This window comes from Fukomys damarensis, unplaced genomic scaffold (genome assembly GCF_012274545.1).
Source record: "Fukomys damarensis isolate Sample0158 unplaced genomic scaffold, DMR_v1.0_HiC HiC_scaffold_38, whole genome shotgun sequence".
Lineage (NCBI taxonomy): Eukaryota > Metazoa > Chordata > Mammalia > Rodentia > Bathyergidae > Fukomys > Fukomys damarensis.
In genome coordinates this window covers 55,387,939-55,410,280 of record NW_022900950.1, presented here as the reverse complement: position 1 = coordinate 55,410,280, position 22,342 = coordinate 55,387,939, and the positions used below count along the sequence as shown (strand labels likewise).

At 40.7% G+C, this 22,342-nt stretch overlaps 1 protein-coding gene across 3 annotated transcripts in view; it reads right to left on the bottom strand.

Annotated features, from left to right (window-relative positions):
- Olfm4 (olfactomedin 4) overlaps window positions 1–22,342 on the bottom strand; it is a 202,926-nt gene that overhangs the window by 86,512 nt on the left and 94,072 nt on the right. The window contains exon 1 of one of the 3 annotated variants that reach the window (XM_019209406.2): window positions 21,023–21,069. The exons of the other annotated variants lie outside the window; for them this stretch is intronic. The gene's annotated coding sequence lies outside the window, so the exon portion shown is untranslated. Of the gene's footprint in view, window positions 1–21,022; window positions 21,070–22,342 lie in introns of those variants that run through there. 3 annotated transcript variants of the gene reach the window in all.

Genomic DNA, 22,342 nt, shown 5'->3' with positions numbered 1-22,342 from the left:
CAAAAAAAAAAAAAAAAAAAATGGAAATAGAAAGTTGAGAATCTAATTCTAATAAATTTCAGCTTTTGCTCATAAATTACCTTGTGAATGGAGCTAGTAAAAATTCTTTACCTCCCCAAAAGAGAGAAAATAAACTTGCTAAATATTATATATGGTGCAACTTGACATAAAATATTTTTAAAAGAAAGGACTCTTGTACTGGCCTCTATATTTATGAGTTTAAAAGTTGAAAAGGGTTAAGATGAGGGTTTTTTTAATGTTTGGCTTTTCTTGTCTTTCATTGCTCTGAAAATAAAATGGCAATTCATGGCTGTAATGGATAATTCAAGTGTGCCCTCTAGAAACTAAAAGAGGAAGGGACCCTTCATACTCAGTATTCAGATATCCCTGCAGCCAGAGACCTGACCTTGTGACCTATAACCACTAATATGAAAGGCAAAACCCTGCTCAGTCTCGTGGTCCTCCTTGTTCAGCATGCTCCCCCCAGCACTTTCAAATGACAATGAAAACATTCCTGGGCATCTGGTCTCCTTAACCTTATCCTTCTAATTGTTCATTCTATCTTTGAAGAGGTCAAGATTTATTACTGTAATAAAGAGCATTTCTATATTTCTTGGAAAACTGAAGAAAGGGGAACGTCTAGGGTGGAAAATAAGACAGGCTGAATTCCATTATGAGCAGTCACTGTGTTTGAGATACACAATAAAAGTCTCTGAGAATAATCGCTTTAAGTAATCTTTATAAAATAGAAATTTTAAACTAAGGCTTTTAGACTTCAATACTTAAAACATGTGCTTTTCCTTCTTCATTCATTTAATCTTCAGAAAAGATAAGAAGTGTGCCTAACTCGCTTCTCCAGAGAAGAAGGTGATTTCCTTATGAAGAAATAAACATACATTTGTAGAATTACTACAGTTTTTTGATATGGAAAAAACCTTGGCATGAAGAGCTCAAAACAGAGACAGCATTGGGGTTTCCTTTTAAATCCTCTCTTCTCTCTATTTCTAAATAAATTAAGCCTCTGAGAATACTACTCCTCTTCTCCCAAAACCCACGTTAAGAAAGCCTCTCCTCTAGACTTCCATTCTAGGCTGTGAAGCAGACTATCATCATGCACAATCCATGAGTCCCATAAAAGAATCAGCTAAGAATCCTTCTGTTGTCCACTGAGTTCATCATATCTTTTCTGGCTATCAGTTGATCTTCCAAAAGCTACCTTTTCCTCAATGCCATCATCATCATAAGCATGCCTAAATAACAGGTATTATTTCCCACACACATTGTTTCAGTTAGTCCTCACAACAGCCTTAGGAAGTAGGAAGTGCTAGTCCCAATAGACCAGAGCCTCTAAGAAATTAGGAAACTGCTTAAGCTTACAAGAAGCACAACCCAGATTAAACACAACACCATTGTTCCTAGGCATCTTAAAGACATAAATGGACCTTCGTGGTATCAGACCATTCAGAGTCTAAGAGCATGAAGTAGCAATTTAGAATAGTGGAAGGGTCAAAGTAGAACCTACTTACCTTTCCATTATAAAAGAACAAACTAAGAAAGTTGGAAATTCACAGATTTGCCAAGTTGAATGTTACCTTAGCAGGGCTTCTCAAACTTCCTTGTACAAATAAATCATACCAGAACCTTTTTCAAATGTAGATTCTGATTCAGTAGGTTCTTAGTCACTTTCTTGTCTCTGAGACACAATACCCAACACTCACAATTTAGAGAAGTTTAGTTTGGCTCGAAGTGTCAGAAGTTTCAGTTCATGGTCAGCCAGCTCGAAGGCAGAAACTGCATGGTAAAAGGGCCAGGTGAAAGAAAGCTGCTCATTTCAAGGTAGCCAGGAATCAGAGAGGGAAGGAAGGAGCTGGGGAGGGAGATAAACCCTGCCAGGTTAAACTTCCAGTGATCCTCCTCCAACCAGGTTCCACCTCCTAACAGCAAGTCAGTTGCAGAGCCCCATGATCCAAGCACCTTCCAAAAGTCCCACCTCTGAACATATGAGTCTCTTACAGGACATTATGGATCTAAATCATAACAGAGAGCCTAGGTGGGCCTGAGACAGCATTCTTAGTCACCTTCTAAGTTACTGTAAGTACATCTGGCCCATGAACCACACTTTAAGAAACAAGATCCTTGAAGGCTTCTTCTAGTTCAACCTCCTGCCTCCAGTGCATGATGATTCTGCACAGACTACCCAAAGACAAAAAAAAAAAAATCTTTAGGTGAAAGAGCTAATTTGATAACTGTGAAGTACATAGAAATGTTGGGCCTCAGCTTCTGACATATTCCTCTACCAGGAGTTCAATGAGTATGAAATTTTATTCTATTACTTTATTGTGAATCAGAGTTACCTATTGGCATCCTAGCTTAGCCTCAAACAATATCAAAATCAACCTAGAAATAGCCCCCAAAATGCATTTGGTAATAGAAAAACACACTAATCTTGACTCATGTTGTGACACATGAAACTTTAATTATTTACTAGCTCTTAATGCTTGATTCATAATTAATACCAGAATGCACTTCTTTCCAGAGCTGTTCCTTGATTGCTGCCATGGCTACAGGATTAGCATATCAAGATCAAATTCATCTTTTCATGGGAAACCTATGAATATGTATCCAGCTCAATGCAGGAGAAGCTTAGAATGCAATTTGCCAAAGCATTAAGGAACTAATAGGAAAGGAAATTGATAATGGTCACCTTCTTAATTTGAATTAATTTCATTAAGTGTAAATTAAAATTTAATATAGCCAAAGAGTATAAATGGGTCCTTCCCACACTGACAAAATAGCAAAATTATCTGCAAATTTTAAAATGCCCCTTGTGACATGATTAGAAGTAATTCCAGCTTTGTCCATAATGGCATAATTTGTTAAAACATACAGACCGTACCTGAAATTTTAATCTCTAGAAATCCAAAATAGCAATAGTTCTCATAAAAAACAATTCCTAATTCCAGGATAGGAGTTAGTGGCTCTAGTAACCCAGCCATTCTGAACACTGCCTTTATCCTTAAACTCTGGCCTAAAGCACATTGTTTTCACCTTCAAAACTAAATGAAGAATGAAGTGGATGCTTTAGTGGATGTTTTAGTGTACTGGTGTCACTCTTGTCATGATCACTTCTCTAAAAAACTTGGAGTCTTTTCTCAATAGCAAGCAGAAGATTTAGAAAAACAACATTAATTTGGGTTTCTAGTTTGAAGTATGCAAGCAAATTTACATTAGGAAGGTTTTGAGTCTTCCTTGCCTCCATTTTTACTGATCCAGTTCAAAGTCATAATGTACAATTTTGATCTTAACTAGATGATTTCATCTCAGCAGCATACTAATCAACAGTTACAGATAAGCCCATCCTTCCTCTTGTCCAGGTTGACTCTGGACATACACAGCAGCCAGCCCCCTCACCCCTGTGTGCCTTGTCCATGCTAGTGCCACTGCTCAGACTACCTTACCCCCAGCTTCCACTCCCCGCTCTTTTCCTAAAACTCGCCTCTCTGAGTGTGCAATTCCAATACCTCCTGCCCTGCGAAACCTCCTTGACTAAGCTGCCCACCACCAGCACTAATGGCCAAGCTGTTTGTTCTGTGCCAGTCTGGCACTGGGATCATGTTTTCATCATTATCATACCATTTTCTTATGGGTCCAACCTCAAGAAAAGTTCCCACATTTCCTGGCAGGTTAAAGCCTACAAATGAAAGAATGATTGACTGAATTAGTGACCACATTGTTAAGCTAATTATTTTGGTCATTCTTTTTTTTGCTCATTTTCTTAAACCAAATGAGATTCACACTGGTCGTCTAATCCTTTGCTCGGTAATCAATGGTTATGATTGGACTGTGGGCTCCAGAGGAACACAAACTACATCTGCAGACCCAGTGCCTAGCACATGCCTTGCACATCCAACATGTTCAATAAATATTTCAAATAAATGGATGATATAGGAGTCAATAACCAACCTTCAAACTGACCAGAACAACATACCATACCACAGGATAAAGCCCTGTAGCAGTTATCTCCAGCCACATCACAAAATGCCCCAGAACTAAGTACACAAGCACACACACACACACACACACACACACACACACACAATCTGAGCCTTCCTCTTCTCATGCCTTTCCACTAACAAAACAATCAGTGTCCAAAGATAGAAGATGGCCTGTAACTGGACTGCAGCGAGTCACTTCTCCTCCGGTTTCACTTCAGATCATTTCGTTTTAAACAAAGCTTTCCAGAGCCAAACTACTACCCAGAGCTGCCAAACTGAACAGGTTCTCAGCAAATCCTGGAGGCTACATTGAAAAATGCTAAGGTTGGCAAGCATCCAACCCAGAGCCATATTCTTGTTTTTCAAACTCAACAGTGATGTGCAGTGTTTACCAAGCTGCCAGTGCTACTCACCACTTACGGGCTTGATGTACAGCGAGTTGATGATACCCAGAAAGGACTGGTGGCCTATTTGAATCTTCTCCCTGACAGATCTCGGTAAGCAGGAGACTTCTATCCCTACCACTTGCAGTTTGGGTTCAATCTTTAGAGACATACCCTCTTCCCTTCTGCCAAAGAACACTGCAAGGGTCATTCAGTCATCACCCATCCTCGCTCCCAGGCTCCCAGACATTTTCAGCAGCTGGAAGATTCTTCCTGAAGCAGTTCTGTGTATCCGGGGAGCAGGGCTACAGAATCAGCAGGATACTCTGCCACTTTGCCATACTCTGTGATAGCCCACATGTGCTATACCACCATCCTTGGCATGACAATCAGGGCACCCCTCTTTGGGCCTTATAGGGACCCTTCCAAACTCTGCACAAGATAATAGACCGTGACTTTGACAGAGTCTTGAGGCGCAACTCAAAGGTTTCTTTCCGTGAGACCCTCCATGACCCAGCCACCATCACTCGTCCTAACATGAGAACTGGTTCCTCTTGCTCTGTGTCCCATGGGTATTCAATTCAGATTCTCACTGTGATCACATTGTTCATTCAGGGGTGTCCAGGGAGACTGAAGAGTGACTTCTGAAGAGCCTGATCTCAAGAAACATTCATAAGCTCCCCATCAGGTAGCCCAACAAATGAGTACACATGGTTGTTTCTAGCTTCACATTTGGTGCACTTCTCCTGCCTGGGGCCTCCCCTTCTCATGTCACAACCATTTTATCTTGACTTGGTCTGCTAATATAATAGTAGAGAGAAGAAAAGAGGCGTGGGAACAAGGGAATATTCTCTTGCCCTTAGTATTACCCCGAAGGGAGAATCCAGACCCAGGAACCCACTGGGATAACCTTGCATCCTATTCCCTGCCACAGAAAGAAGGAGGCTCAGTTCATCTCCGCAGTGTGTGAAACAACGAACATCACTCAGAGCTTATAATGGACCAGCACTGTGAAAAGCACTGGAAAAACACAGGAGGTGGGAGGAGAGAAGAAACCCAAGACATGGGTTATATTCACACTAAATTCTACTACAGATTGTAGGTACAGTTGGAGACCAGGGGAGGGAGAGAACTCATAGACAGAAAATTCCTCATGGAGCAGATGGGATTTAATGAGTCTTGAAGAATGAATAAAATTTAGGTAAATGGGTGTCGGTGGGAGAGAGAAGAAGGTTCCAAGTCAGCTGCACAGCATGAACAGAAGTGGGAAAGCATCCAGAGAGTACAAGGAACAGATGCACAGGTTTTGCTTTCATTTTCACTACCATCCTCAAACTCCAATAAAAAATTATCAAAACAGGAGTCCCGGCATAGTGCAGATTTATCCTGATGGGTACAGTGCAAAGATGGTCCTCATGGCTTTGGACGGATAAGCCTGGTCCCACATGCAGCTAGCACACTTCTGAGGAGGCATCTTCATTCTGCTCCAGACAGGGGCAAGAGCAACTCCAGGTGTGCTGCAAGGGAGACTCTCATCCGCTTCCTGTTCCCTTGTTCAATATGACCAGGTGGCAAGGTGCCAGCCCATTTGCTGCCTATCCTGGAGAATATTTATGGGCACATATTCTTTTTCCTTCCCTGGTAGGTCAGAGGAAATGGATGAAGGTTGAGAATCCCAAAACAGCCAGAGCCCAGTCTTCCTGAGAGTTTTGTGCTCTACTAATTCAGCAATGGTGTCCAAAGCTATTAAGGATTCTGAACCTCTGACTGCACGTCAGAGAAGAATAAAAAGAAATACAAGCAGTAAAAATGAGCAACCAAAAATGAATTCTTTCACACAAACCATTTCTCCTGGTTGAACACTATCAGCCTTCAGACCTTGGCTGAAACCAAGGAGCTTCACCGTCAATTCACAAAACACAATTATCCGCTCTCTGGTTTTCTGATAGCAATTCTTTTCTAGGTGAAAAATGCAACTGTTGAGTCCACTACTGAGAAACCCGGATGCCAAAAAACAGAGGAGCCAGCATCAGGCAACTCGTCAAACTCCACTCCTGCTAGCCAGTGCCTGGGTAGCGAAGTGAGAAATTTTCACTTTGGGGTAAACATGGGGAAATTAGACACCTAAATAATCAACAGCACCAATACCAAAAGAAAAGAAACATGTATCCATCCTGTCTCTAGATTTTAGGCTCTATTTCCTAAAACATTCTTGAATTGGCATGCAGGGGTGGGCCAGGAAGCTTAAGTAGGAAATCTTGGAGAAGTTCACTGTCTTTCTCTCTTCCAAATAATATCAGAATTTATTAATTATTTTTCTTCCTGTAATTCCCACCAATGGGGATGGAAATATTGGACCCCGTTCTGTTATAAGCCAGAAAGGAAGGAATACTCTCCCCGGGAGCCAAGTGCTCACATGTGTGAAGTAAATTACCTCTCCAACAGTGCAAAATGGTTGGGATCCTGCCATTTGGGCCCAGGAAAACACCCCCTTGGGAGCAATCTGCTCAGCCACATGTGATAACTTCAGTCTATTTTTAAACTATCCTCTCCAGCATGTCTGAGTGTGAGCCCAGGTGAGAAGAACCAGCCAAAGCAAGTCAATCAAGTTAACTTTTCCTTCTGTTTTGTCAGCTTCTTTTTAAACACTCTCCTCATTTCCCCTATGCATGTGTGCACACATACACGGGCATCAGTGAATACACGCACACCCCTCTTGCCCTTGTTCCTCAAACTCTACTCCTTTCTCCCTGAATTTCTCCCTCCCCTCCTTCTGTAAACCTCCTCATACTATTCCCATCCCCACTTTCGTCGCTACTTCTTTTATCATCACTACTCTTCCCTCAACCTTGCTTTCCTCCCACTTGCCTCCCCTAAAAATGAGTCAGGGTAAGCAGAAAGCTCAGCTTTTCAGTACAAATAAACAGGATGAAAAAATTCATCAAGGGAAAAAAAAAACAGGATTTCTTAATGCACAGTTGAAGCCTTCCAAAGTCTTAATGAAAATTTGGCACACATATGGCATGTGAAGCCTGCATCTCTGCATTATAAATCTGACATCAACTTACAGATACAATGATTTTGGTTCCTTGCCTTTCTAGAAGGAGACAAAATGTTTGCAGTCATTATTGGCATTACTGTCTAACGAGAGAAAGGAAGACTCTAATTATGACTAGACAAATCACAAGCAAGGTTCATGTCATTGCAGTCCTGAGAAAACAATGCCCTGAGGAAAATTAATGACAGCAAGGAGTGGATAAAAGAGAAATGTCTTCAACTTACTGCGTGTTCAATTGCTCTTCCAATTCAGCCATCCTGGATTATGAGCTTCCTGGCTGTTGTGTATGTGCTGCCAAAGCAAGCACTTTCCTGGCTATGTTAATGTTCCCCCAAACTCTCCTATCCAAGGTCCCCGCTGTGCTACCTTAAGGGCTGTCTTGCTCATTCTATAGAAAGGCACCTAAAAAGTGTAGCGAGTAAATTCAGGAACACCAAACAACTCTTAGGAGAGTTCACAGTTTATAGGAGTCTAGAAGGTCTTGTTTTCCTGAGAGTAACTATGCCCTCATTTCTTGGTTTTGTAAACTCCATTTTATATGTATCAGATTTTCTTGGAATAGTGTGTGCTGATCTCCTCTAAGGCCACATACACACAGACAAGCCAGCTTTCTCAAAGTACACAACAAGCACTTCACTGTTCAGGATCCCAGCTGGGATCAAAGGGCAGAAGTCAGGGAAGCCGCAAATCGGAGACCTGCCCAAGGCCATACGAAGTCACCAAAGGTTTCCTCTTCAAGTACCTACTTTTGTCCATTCCTACATTTTGGTTTTCATGGTACTCAAACTGTCCCTGAGGTGAAAGGAACAATATGAGATTATGATCTTCAACCACGGGTCAACCCTTCCTCCCCCGTCTGCTTTCCGGCCAGCTGCATGAGGTCCCATACCAGGACCCCAGAGCAGCCAAAAGCCCACTTCTCAACCTCCCCTAATGCCATATCTAATTTCTGGCCTCTAGGAAGTATCACTCCTAACACTGTCTATACCCATTTCCATTCCACACAATGGGAAGATCTGGGAATTTGGAGAAATTTGGGAAGAAATAGGTATTTAAGAGATCAAAACTACAGATACTTCCCTGGTTTCAACCCAGAGAAGAACAAAAGAAAGGGATGATGTGAGGAGATAATCATTCCAATAACCTGCCTCAACAAAACCCTAAAAATGCTTCAGTCAGTAGGTGATAAACATATAAAGATGTGGAACCACTTCTGAAGGCCTCAGCATGGCTGGCATTTTGTTAATTTTTGTACTCAGTGGGCACCATCAAAACCATATGCTGTTTATTTATGCAGGGAGGAAAAAAGCCTCTAACTGCCAACCTAACCTCTTTGGGGGCACTATGCTTTCCTTTAGGGAAAATCCAAATGACCAGTGCTAACGTCTACTACCATTGACTGGGTTTGTTGGGAAGACAAAATTGCCCAGGGTCACCTGGCATCTCACACCTCTCCCACTCTTTCAGACCTGGCCTCACTCTGCTGAAAGAAGGCATTAAGACTGACGACAGAGGGCATCCATTTGCTGTCCCATTTGCCTGTTGCCATGGATAATTAGCCATTGGCTGTTTATTTACATAACTTCTATCTGCTTAGGGACCCATAAGCCTATTTATCCCAATAAACAGACAGTGTACACCTGGGCAAATGGAAAGAGAAAATGCGTGACTTTCTTACTGAAACAGACAGGATTTTTATTAATAAATGTACATGTGACAGTGGTAGATTATAATCAATATTGTACTTGGTGTTTCAGAAGTGTCTTCAATTTGGAAAATAATAAAACCTTATTAATTTGAAACTCTAAGGACCAGAAAAACTTCAGCAGCTTAATTCACATTAGAGTATCTCATATTTTTGCCCAAGGAAGAGTGGGACATCGGGCAGCTGAAGAAAAGCAGTTGCCTCCAATCAAGCATGATTTTGAATAACCAATATTGATTTAATGAGGTTTTACTCTATATCAGCATTTCAGCTGCACTATTATAGCTGCACAACCTTCCAAGGTCAAGCTCAGAGGTTTACCCCTTACCCGAGGTGGAAAATAATGAAATCCATTTTCCCCTGGGAGAAAAATACCTATAAATCATATTTTCCACACCTCATGTGGCTGCCTCAAATGGCCCCACTCCACAACATGTCTATCTGTCACTCCTTCAGGTACCTCAAGGAGACTCCATCAGGCTCTGGGGAGAGAGGCAGCAGGAAGAAAACTCAGGCATCAGACTGACAGTTTCAGTGCGGACTGTGCTGCAGTAAGGCTAGGAGTTTAGGGAAAGACTCAAAATTTCAGGGTGTTTTTCCCTCTAAATAAAATAAGCATGAACTGTGAGAGTCAGTCAGCCTAAAACTGGAAGCAGACTCCGAACATAAAGGTTTTGTCTAGATGGCTTTTCCACACTGCTTTTTGTTTTCATAAAATCAGGACTGTCAAGTACAATCCTATCATTTTTAATTTCTGTGTGTTCCCCTAGATTGCAATTAACTTGTATATGTAATATCTCCCAGTTGGTGGTCTTATCACATGGATTATAAACCATCCATAGAGTTCAAGATCATTACTAGAGTTGAATTCACGTCTGCTTACTGGAATTTTTGGTAAGGATATTCCTTGTACTAAGTATACAAATAAATCTCTGCCCTAAAATAGAGGAGATTTGGTGCTATTGCCAAGTCACCTGCATGGAGGATTCAGATCCTGCTTGAAACACACAGGGAAGAAGAACTCTGCCCCAGGGAAGACTGGATGAGCAGAGTTAATGCTTTGTGATATTGTAGGGTTACACATTTGGGGATTTCAACGCTGAAAGGCTAGTCTTCCATAGTTGTGCAACATCCTGATGACCACCAGAGGGCGAAGCAGGGACGACGCCAAGAACTGCCCTCTGTTGGTAGTGCTGAGAGGAAAGTGAGCTGTCCAGAGACCTAATTGAAGAGGAGCAACTTAAGGAAAGCAAGTTAACTGGGTCTGTGTAAACTACGGGTGCCTGCACACTCCCAACCTGGGTAAAGTAGCGGAAAAACTCAGCAAGTCTCTGCTAGAGAATCACTAGGTTTGGAAGTTCGAAGGGCCAGGATGGAGGTCCAGCCAACTAAAATGGCCTGCCTTAGATCACTGGGAAGAGACTGATGTGGCTTCAAAAAAATGACTTCATCACTTTTCCAAGCACTATACTTTGTAAAATATTGGAATATTTCTAATGACATTGCCAACAAGTACCACTGCGTGTGCACTTTTTGAATTATCCTAAGTGATCTGCTTTTATATAACTCCTTACATGTGAATGGGTATCATCTGGCAGGACAGGAATTTCAGACAGCTATAAACCCAAGTGTCCCTGGCATAATACCTACCAGCCTAATACTGCTTCTTGTCCACAACACCTCTTCACCCCTCTCTCCACTGAAGCCTCCATTCGCATTCAGTTCACTTTCACCCATCATCCTTCTATTAATTAAGCACCTACTGTGTGCTAGAGCTAGAAACACAGTTGGTGAGGAGAAAAGGCACAGGATGTGACCTCATGGAAATTGCCATATAACTCTCACCACATACTCTCTTTCACTTAGTGGTCCCAGGGAAGGGAAATAGGAAAAATGGGAGAAATATTTGAGAGCTAGACAGTGATGCACATTAAATTTCATGCCAAGGATTTCAGATTTTATACCATGAAAATGGGAATCAATGAACTATTTTAAGCAGGTGATCTAAATGCGACTTTTAGTTTCCAAAGATCTGGCAGCCTTTTTTTAAAAAGTCTAGCTATTAGTAATACAACTACAATATCAAATGATATTTTAACCTAATAGATTGCCAAAGTTGTTTTTTAAAAAGAATACTCACTTCTGGCATTCCTTAAAATTAACAATATTATCCCTCACTGGCAGGAATGTAATTTGCAGAATCCCTGAAGCTTATTTGGCAAATACATCAGACACAGAAAACAATGTGTCATCTTTGACCCAAGAATGGTACTAAATCCAAATGAGAAATAATAGAAGCCCAGTACAATGTGAAAAGAGTAAAGCAAAGGAGACAATACAAAAAAGGCTTGTTCCAGAGATCAATGCCATGAAACCTGCTAACCAGATATGTTGGGGATTATGGATAAAGGAAAAGTTGTGTATGGCTCTACGGGTTCTAGCCTAGACAATTAGATCTATGGAGATGTTTTAAATTATAGCAATTGGAGCAGGAAAAGGGTTACATTCTAAGAGGGCAATTAAAAATTAACTGTTGGACATTTGAGAGTAGAGACTGCATATGGGGAAATATCTTCAGAATATCAAATGGGAAACTCTAATTAGGTATGAAGATTGCTGGAACCAATAATTAATTAATTAATTTTTAAAAGCTGGGCATGGTGGCACACACCTGTAATCCCAGCACTGGTGAGGCTGAGGCAGGAGGATCGCTGTGAGTTCCAGACCAGCCTGGGCTACATAGTGAGTTCCAGGTCAGTCTCCACTACATAGTGTGATCCTGTCTCAAATAACAAACAAGCAAAAAAAGATTGCTGGAGAGGGAATTTGGGAAACATTTATGATACTTAAGAAGAAAGTTGACTGGAGAAACTGAAAAATCATATCATAAGGACAGAATGACAGACAAGTACAGAAGTTCAAATAGAAGGTACAATGTACCGTTGTGGCACTACCTTGAAGGAAGATAGAATTAATGGAATAATTAACTTCTGTCCAAGAACTGCAGTGCAAGAACCTTGAGGAGATGCTGAAGTTGAGTGGAGGTACCCAGTGGAAAAGGAGAAAGACAAACTTTCAAGAAGGGAAGGGTAGCATTGCCATGTTTTACAAACTACAAGATTCCTTGTTAAACATGAATTTCAGATAAATTATGAATGAATTTTAGCATGAGTTTTCCCCCATGCAATATTTGGGACACACTTATCTAATAACTTGCTTACCACTGGTCTGCATTTTTCAGAAAACTCTGGTAAAGGGAGAACCAAGAGCCAAGAAAGAGATGGGCCCTGGGAAACAATGTAAATCCTGTGTGTTCTGCGATAGAGGGAGAGGAGAGGAGCAGTGGAGAGAAAGCTGCTATGGAGGAAGACATAAAATCCATTTATGGAGCTCTGAAATTATACCTTGCACTTTCTTTTTTCCCCCATTAAGTTTATTGGTACATTTTAGGTATACAATACAGTTACATTCGTCATTGGGATCTTGTACCTTTACACAATGTATCTTGGTTCTTATTTTTCCCCCATTCCCCTGCCCTCCCTTCACCCCCTCCACCCTCCCTTCTTTACAAAAACCTTGTTTCTGTTTTTTTCCTTTTCTCATATTTTCTTTTCTCTTCTTAGTTTTCCCCTACCCCTCCACTTCCTCTACTCCTTTAGACCTTTTCTTCCTAATACACAATATCAGTTATACATTTTGATCCTTATTTACACTTTTAGTTTTTCACAAAAGAGAAACTATTTGGTATTTACACATGTGTCCTACTAATTTCACTTAAAAGCATGTCCTCAGTGTGCTATGAATGATTCTAGTTTCTCATTCTTTATGGCTAAGTAATACTCCATTTTATTTTTTAAAAATTTCTTTATCCAATCTCCAGTTGATGGGCAATTGGGCTGTTTCCAAGTTTTAACTATTACAAACTGTGCCACTATAAACATGGGTGAGCATATATCACTGTGGTATGGTTCTTTTAATTCTTTTGGAAAGATACCCAGCAGAGGGATGGCTGGGTCAAATGGAACCTCTACTCCCAGCTCTTTGAGGTATCTCCATATTGATTTCTACAGTGGTTGCACCAGTCTGCACTCCCACCAACAATGGAGAAGGGTTCCTTTCTCCCCACAACCCTAGCAGCATTTGTTATTAGTTGATTGCTTGATAACAGCCATTCTTTCTGAGGTGAGGTGGAATCTCAGAGTTGTTTTCATCTGCATCTCTTGAATGACCAGTGATGTTGAACATTTCTTCATATGTTTATTTGCTGCTTTTACTTCTTTGTCTGAGAAATGTCTGTTCATTTCAGATGCCCATTTTTGAATTGGGTCTTTATATTTGGGGGTCCTGATTTTTTTGAGTTCTTTATATATTCTAGATAATTGACCTTTGTCTAAGGAATAGCTAGTAAATTTTTCCCACATTGTAGATTGTCTCTTAGCTCTCTTGGTGGTTTCTCTTACAGTGCTGAAGCTTTTTAAAACTATGAGATTTCAGTTGTTGATTGTGCTAGTTTCTGTGCTACTGAGGATTTGTTCATAAAGTCTTTTCTACTTTCTTAAAGATAGTGATCAAGTTGTCTACAGAAATTGAGCAAGTCAGCAGGCAGAATGAAAATCTGATAGAGGATGTAAAAGTTAAAGCTATCATCTGGGCAGAATGGAAGGGCAAGCCAACCAGAGAAAGGCCTGCTGAGAAGCACTAAGGATGCGCTGGCCCTGGAAGACAGGGATGACATGAAGCTCAAGTAGGAGCCAGGACCAGGTTAGGAAATGTGTAACTTCTTCTTACCAGGATCTGGAAATGTAAGCCAATGAGTGGTTTTGTGTTTTTGTAAAACATCTTCTGACTGATGTGTGGGGAAAGAATTAAAAGTGAGCAAGAGTGAATGTGGGGATATTACTTGGGAGATGAGGATAATACTTCTGGAAAGAGAAGTCAAACGCTTAGACTGGGCATGTAGAGGAGAGACAAACAGAGAGGGGAGTAAGAGAAGAGGAGAGAACAGAGAGGAGAAGAGAGAATAATCAAGATTTGGCAATTAATTGGGGAAATAAATGATCAGAAAAGGGGAGGTAAAGGAGAGGAATTCAAGGTAATTTCTTAGATTCTGACATACACAGATGGTTAATAAGACACATTGACAAAGGAGAGATTTAGCAGAAAGGACACTAAAGCTAGCCCATTGCATACCCTTAGAACTCTGGGGGAAGTGTTCCCAGCATGGAGTGTGTACCCAGCTATTCTTTGAGCATCTCAGTACAAGCATTCCACATTCACATCTGTACGCTACAACAGTACTACAGGGAGGGTGTTATTATCCCTGTGTGACATGATAATATTTGGAATTGCTGATTGATTTTCTGTTTTGCTCTGGGTAGTTTGCTTTTTTTCCTACCTATTCACTAGTCCCAATTCAGGCAGCTAGACCAGTCAATACTCATCACATTAGTTGCCAGATGCAATAGACAGAAAGCAGAAAAAAGAAAAGAAGAAATGTTCTGGCATTCTATTCAAAAAGTTCAATGATCTTCTAGATTCAAAAAGACCTTTCACATAGGTTAAATGTTTACATGAAGTAAAGTTTAAGAGCAGCACTTTTCCTACAGAGTACAATTTTTTTCCAGCTAGGGAGAGAGAAGACAAAGGAGAGGGGTGACACACGGGATGTTGCACACCTCAAGGAATGTGTGCTGAGCCTATGAACAAGCAGGGCCCCAGGGAGGCACAAGGCCTCCAGAGAGAAATATACTATGAGTGAAGACAAGGGCACCTTGGCAGCGTGACAGGAAGTTTTACGCTTCAGTATTGCCTGAAAGAAGCAAATTATTCCAGGAGTCTCAGGCATGACATGAAATGGAATAGAGAACCACAGAAACTGATAGGCTGTTGTGGACAAGAGCAAGGGCCACCTGAGAAGCGACCTGAGGTTGGAGGATGAGCAAAACCCAGACAGACAAATGATAGCGTGTTAGATTTGGCTGGACACGTGATGATAGCAAAAAGAAACAGGTGCTGCTTGATGCTACAACACTATGAGAAATAAGGAAAGGTGAAGGGGTCACAGGTCTGGCTGTGATGAAGTTTCTGTCATCTTAGTGGTATGATCGAAAGAGATAAAGATATAAAGAAATCTTGGCAGTTATATTTTTATGCAGATTAATTATGAGCTGAGATTTATATCTACTGCTTACATTGTATAAATGCAAAATCTATAGCACATGAAGTTGTTGAGTCTTGGCAAAAAGTTGTGTAAAGGTGGGGCACAGATTCAGACCCAAGTCTCTCCAGCCTCACAGCCCTTTGCTTTTTCCCTGCACTGTGACTTGTTTTATTCAGGGAAAGCAAGTTTCACCAGTCTGCCACCGAGTTTTTGGAAACATTGACTTCTGTTACAGATCAGCCTCATGAAATGGTGGAGTTGTTGATGCCAACAACCAGCAGAGTACTTTGAGATCCCAAGTGTTGGGCTGGGGATTCAGCTCAATGGTTCCACCACCTGCCTCGCAAGCACAATGACCCAAGTTCAATCCCTGGTACCCACAAAAAAAACTCCAAAACTGAGATCCCAAGAGCTAAGAAAACCTCCAAATTAGAAACTTTCTTTAACAGTCAGTTAGTTGGCTGTGGTGGCTGTCAGAATCACTAGACCGGGGAATACAGTAAAAACAATTTGCATTCTTAAAGCCTAAATAATGCTACCCTGAGTCAAACTGAGATTTTTATGCTGCCATTAAAGAAAAGCATCAGCAATTCCTCAGGGAAAGGGGAAACCAAGAGTTCAAAGGACACATTAGCAAGTTTCTCGATTAAATGCCAAGCAGCAACCCAAGTTTGCTTTAGCACCCTCTTACTTAGTCGTTTAATTTTTCTTGAAAGAAAAAACAACCCTCAGGGAGCCAAACCTAATGCCTGTCTAAGCAGACAGAGCTAACGTTTTCTTAGAGAGGCTACCAAGCAATATGTCTGATTATGTCTATTTCTGAACAGGAAAATCGATCAATTAAGGGAAAAGGAGGCTTGCAAAGACAAGCAAAGAAGGAGAAGAAGAAGAAGGAGAACAAAGAAAGAGAAGGAGAAAGGAAAAAAAAAAAGCTGAGCTGCAGGCAACATTCCTGCTGAGAGCTACTGCATGTTCCATAAGAAGTTGATTCCAAATCTAAGGAAGGAAGCAAAAGACCTCTACACTGAAAACTACAACACTCTGAAAAAAGAGATGGAAGAGTATATAAGAAAATGGAAAGATATCCCCTGCTCCTAGGTGGGAAGAATCAATACAGTGATTCTTCCATGGCCACACTACCAAAACTGCTATATAGATTCACTACAATTCCAATTGAAATCCCAACAGTAGAACTAGAGAAAATAATCCGAAAATTCATTTGGAACCAGAAGAAACCTAGAATAGCAAAAGCAATTCTAGGCAACAGAATTGGCAGGGGTTATCACAATTCCCAATTTAAAACTACTATACTACAAAGCCACTGTGATAAAAACATCATGCTACTAGCAAAGAAAAAGACCCAAGGATCAGTGGAATAGACTGGAAGATACAGAAATAACTCCAGACTTACTCAGCTACCTCATCTTTGACAAAGAAGCCGACCATCCTCAGTAGAGCAAAGGTAGTCTCTTTAATAAATTATGTTGGAAAAACTGGATTTCATCCTGCCAAGGATTAAAATTAGACCCCTATCTTTCACCATGCACTAAACTAAAATCCAAGTGGATTAAAATCTAAATATTAAAACAGAAACACTAAACTCACTGGTAGTTAAGTAAGGCAAAACTCTTGAAGACATTGGCATAGAAAAGACTTTATGAACAAATCCTCAGTAGCACGGGAACTAGCACAAACAATCAACAGAGATCTCATCTTATGAAAAAGCTTCTGCAATGCAAAAGAAACCACCAACAGGGCTAAGAGACAACCTATAATGTGGGAAAAAAATTTTACAAGTGACTCCTCAGACAAAGGACTATTATCTAGAATATATAAAGAACTCAAAAAAAATCAGGACACCCAAATATAAAGGACCCCCAACTCAAAAATGGGCATATGAAATGAATAGACATTTCTTATACAAAAAAGTAAAAGCAGTAAACAAACATGTGAAAAAATGGTCAACATCACTGGTCATTCAAGAGATGCAGATAAAAAACAACACTGAGATTCCACCTCACCTCAGAAAGAATGGTTGCTATCAAGAAATCAACCAATAACAAATGTTGGCAGGGTTGTGGGAAGAAAGGAACCTTTCTCCATTGTTGGTGGGCATGCAGACTGGTACAACCACTGTGGAAACCAATATGGAGATACCTCAAACAACTAGGATTAGTGGTCCCATTTTGACCCAGCTATTACTCTGCTGGGTATCTTTCCAAAAGAATTAAAAGAATCATACCACAGTGATATATGCATACCCATGTTTATAGTGACAGAGTTTGTAATAGCTAAAACTTGGAAACAGCCCATTTGCCCATCATTTGGAAACTGGATAAAGAAGATGTAGTTTTTCTATAAAATGGAGTACTACTCAGCCATAAACAATGAGAAACTAGGGTCATTCATAGGAAAATGCATGCATATTGAGGGCATGCACTTAAGTGAAATATATAAGACGTTTGTAAATTGTAAATAGTTTCTCTGGTGTGAAAAACTAAAAGTGTAAATAAGATCCAAATTGTATAACTGACAATGTGAAATAAGAAGAAAAGGGCTAAATGTGTAGGTGAAGTGAAAAGGGTAGGGGAAAGGAAATAAGGGAAAAGAAAAATATGAGAAAAGAAAACAATGGAAACAAAGTCTTTATAAATAGGGCATGTCAGAGAGGGTGAAGGGAGGGCAGGGGAATGGGGAGAAAATGAGAACCAAGTCCTGTCATGTAAAGGTACAAGATCCCAGTGATGAATGTAACTGTACTGTGTACTTAAAAAGTACCAATAAACTCAATAAAAAAAAGTTGATTCCAAATTGCAGGCCACGAGAGCTCTATTCATTTCAGCCAAGCCAGAATGAGGAAATACGTTGGGGAAAGAGAGAACAAGAACAGCTTTCTAAGTGATTTATGGAATTGATAAATGGGCTGTAGTGGGTCCTGATCATACACAGAGTTTCTTTCTAAAATTGTCAGTCTCAGAGAGCAGGAGATAAGGGGTGTCTTATCTGATCTTTAGGGACCCACCATAGACAACAGAGATCCAGATGCTTCTGAAATCATGAGGCCATATATGCAATAGGCATATACTATATATTTGCTGATTGGATGACTAATAAACACTTCCCAAAGAAAACAGGGAATGATGAATGCATTATACAGTGTACCACAAAATACTCTATGCTATAGCTCTAGCCAGGGAGTGGTGACACATTCTTATAATCCCAGTAATCAGAAGGCTGAGGCAGGAGAACTGCCAAGAGATTGAGGCAGCCTGGGCTACACAGTGAGTCCAAGGCCAGCCTGAACTACTGAACTACATAGAAAGACCTTGTCTCAAAAAGGGGGAAAAAGACTTGTCATGTAGAGGTACAAGATCCCAACAATGAATGTAACGGTACTGTGTCCCTAAAATGTACCAATAAACTCAATTAAAGCTGAAAAGGTGGGGGGGTGCACACCTATAATCCCAGCACTTGGGACGCTGAGGCAGGAGGATCACTGTGAGTTCAAGACCAGCCTGGGCTACATAGTGAGTTCCAGGTCAGTCTCAACTACATAGACCCTGTATCAAAAAATAGATAAATAAACCACTATGGAAATCAATATGGAGATACCTCAAAGAGCTTGGACTGGAGGTGCCATTTGACCCAGCCATCCCTCTGTTGGGTATCTTTCCAAGAGAACTAAAAGAATCATATCACAGAGAAGTATGCGCACCCATGTTTATAGCGGCACAGTTTGTAATAGCTAAATCTTGGAAACAACCTATTTGCCCATCCGTTGGAAACTGGATAAAGAAGTTGTGGTTTTTCTATAAAATGGAATATTACTCAGCCATAAAGAGCGAGAGAATAGATTCATTCATAGGAAAATGGATACATATTGAAGATATACTCCTAAGTGAAATAAATAAGTCACACATGTGTAAATACCAAATAGTTTCCCTGGTGTGAATATTCTGCAACAATGCATAAGATTCTAATAAGATTACTGACATTTAGAAATGGGAGGAAAGGAGCTAAAGGTGTAGGGAAGGTGTGATACGTAGGGGAAGAACAAAAAGGGAAAAGAAAAAAATGTGAGAGAATGAAAAGATGAAAATAAAGTGTTTGTAGATGGGGAGGGGAGGAGGGGGTGAAGGGAGGGCAGAGGTAAGGGGAAAAAATGAGAATCAAGACTTGCCATGTAAAGGTACATGATCCCAACAATGAATGTAACTGTACTGTATCCCTAAATGTACCAATAAACTCAATTAAAAAAAAAAAGATAAATAAATAAATAAATAGGAAATAAAGAAAAGAAAGAAAAAAGAGAGAGCAAGAGAAGGGAAAGGACAAAGGTAGTCTTAACAGTTTGATCAACCACAGGAAGCCAAGGCATAGGACCTCAGGGCAAAGTCAACGTTTCTTTCCCTTTTCAACACTGCTGTTCATTAACACCTGGTATATAGTAAGCACTCCTTATGTGCTTGATGAATGAACAAATGCCACAGAGATGCACAATCACAAGACTAGGAATTGCCTCCAAAGGTCATTCCTGTCTCTCATGAGAGACCTCGGGACAAAGGGAGAACCTGCTGCAGCAGTTTGAGTGCAGTCCTGACTAGCAGGGGGTGCTGTGGACTAGAAGGATGTATGCAAGGTTCTGAAACCTTCAGGCTCTGCTGGCTGGCTGCCATAGGACTCCACACGAGCACAGCCAAAGTTGTTCTCCCAGTTGCACCTGTGGTCTTGTAATGAATCACTAAGACTCAGAGCTCATCTAAAACCACTCCATCCCTGGCCTCATAATTTAACTATCTTTCTCTTTCCTCATAAGTAGTTCACATTCACAGAAATATTACATTGTCTCTTGCTAAATTTGTCCTCTTTAAGGACAGTGAGTCTGGGTTAAATTTTGAGAGGTTGACCCCTTGAGTCCTCTCCCTATTCTTCAAAAGAAGGCAGAGCTGGCTCCTGTCTCAGAAAGCTTGTTCTCATTGTCCTAGAAAGTTAATATGTACTAAGCCCCAGAGAGAAGCAAGCATGGTCCTGAACTCCAAGTTAGTCATGGTTCCCATCCTTGGGTAGCTCACATATCAAGTCCTCTGGCCCTAAAAAATATCAAATTAATCAAATTATAGGTCTAACGTCTAAAGCAAGTGTCCCATAAATTCCTTTAACATTTCCAATGGAAATTAGCACCAATCATAACACAGAACTTAGCAATCATAAAGGACACATGCTCACAAAAAGCATTTTTCCCCTTTTAAATAAATTTGTGGGAATGGCCTCACAGAACTTCTGTGAGTCCCACTGAGGCCCGACTGATTGTGTCACTGCCCACCTCTGACCCCCTGCCTCCCTCCCTCCCACTGTCTGACTTGGACTCAACAGTTTGCGACACCATATGGCAAAGGTTGAGGTCAGACAAATAAAAACATTTCATTGCACTGAAAGAATGGTTAACAAACAAGTGAATGTAAATTCTAACACATTGTGAAACTGTGGCAAAACAGACTGAAAAGAGGCTTTAGTTATGGCAGGAAATCTGTTTTTCAGCTCCACCCCAGGCCTTCCAGTTCATTACAGGTATTGTGGAGAAAAAAATGGGGTTTTGTGTCCTCTCTTGGCAATCTGTACCCTTCTCTTCTGCCAGATTTCTAATGACTTTTCAATGATGATTTAAGAGGTTTAGAGCCTGCAAGCTGTAAAGAGGTTTTCATCTGGGCTCTCGTCTCTTACCTCTGTCCACCACAGCATGCTCGCACAGTCTTGGCTCAGCTGAACCAGTTTCAGCAACTTTTGTCTGAGTCTTGCTTTGCTTCACAGCCGCTCTCCACATCACAGTGCCCTCTGAGGTCACTGAACCAATCTAGCGGCAAGAGAAAAACCTCCAGAGCTCAATGGTTAACACCAGAGTTGGGTCTATGGCAATTTGTAAACGTCGTTGGTGGCATGGCCACCACCACTACCAAAAAGCAAATTCTTCATAACCCTGGGAAGGAAGGAAGGTGAATGGAAATCCAAGTTTCTTTCTTCAAGCCAGCATCTGTCATTCTGTCATGCACACACACACACACACACACACACACACACACACTCTCTCTCTCTCTCTCTCTCTCTCTCTCTCTCTCTCACACACACACACACACACACACACTGCAGAGGTCCCTATTGAAATGCCCTGAATGCCTCAGCCCTCTCTCATAATACCCAGAGAGTGTCTTCTACAGTAAGTGTGGGATTTGGCAGCTCCTCTCAAGCCTGAAGAGTGAGGAGCACATTAAACACTCATTCCAAAGTTTTTCCTCTTATCAGTATTAGGGAAAACAGTAGGAAGATTCTGAAAAATAAATTAAAAATAGAATTGCCATATGATCCAGCCATCCGGCTATTGGGTACATACAATATCCAAAGAAAATGAAGTCAGTACATGTTAGAGATGTGTGGTCTTTCATGCTCACCACAGTGCTATGCATAATAACCAAGATATGAGTTCACCAGCAGATGAAAGAAGAAAGAAAATAGGATTAACAGATGAAATGATGAAGAAAATATATATAAATGCACAATGGAGTATATTAGGCCTTCAAACAAAAAGAAAATTCTGCCATTTGCAATAACATGGGTGAAACTGCAGGATACTATACTTAGTGAAATAAGCCAGACATAGAAAGACAAATAATGGATGTCTTCACTTCTTTGTGGAATTAAAACCAAAATTGAACCCAAAGAAGCAGAGAGTAGAATTGAAATTGCCAGGGGCCACAGGGCAGAAGAAATGGGGATATTGCATTGGAGGATACAAATTTTGGCATTGACTACCAAGTTCTGGGAATCTGGGTGTGCAGAACCTGTCGTGGTGGGTGTGATAGTTAATTCGTTGGTGGTTATTGTGCAATGCATATGTATACAACTCATCACATTGTATATACCTTGAATGTTCAATCTTTATGTTAATTTTTGTAGTACTAGGGATTGAACCCAGGACCTCTGCACTGAGCTACAACCCCTGCTCCCCCATCACTCTCTTTCTTTTCTTTCTTTTTTTTTTTTTTTTTT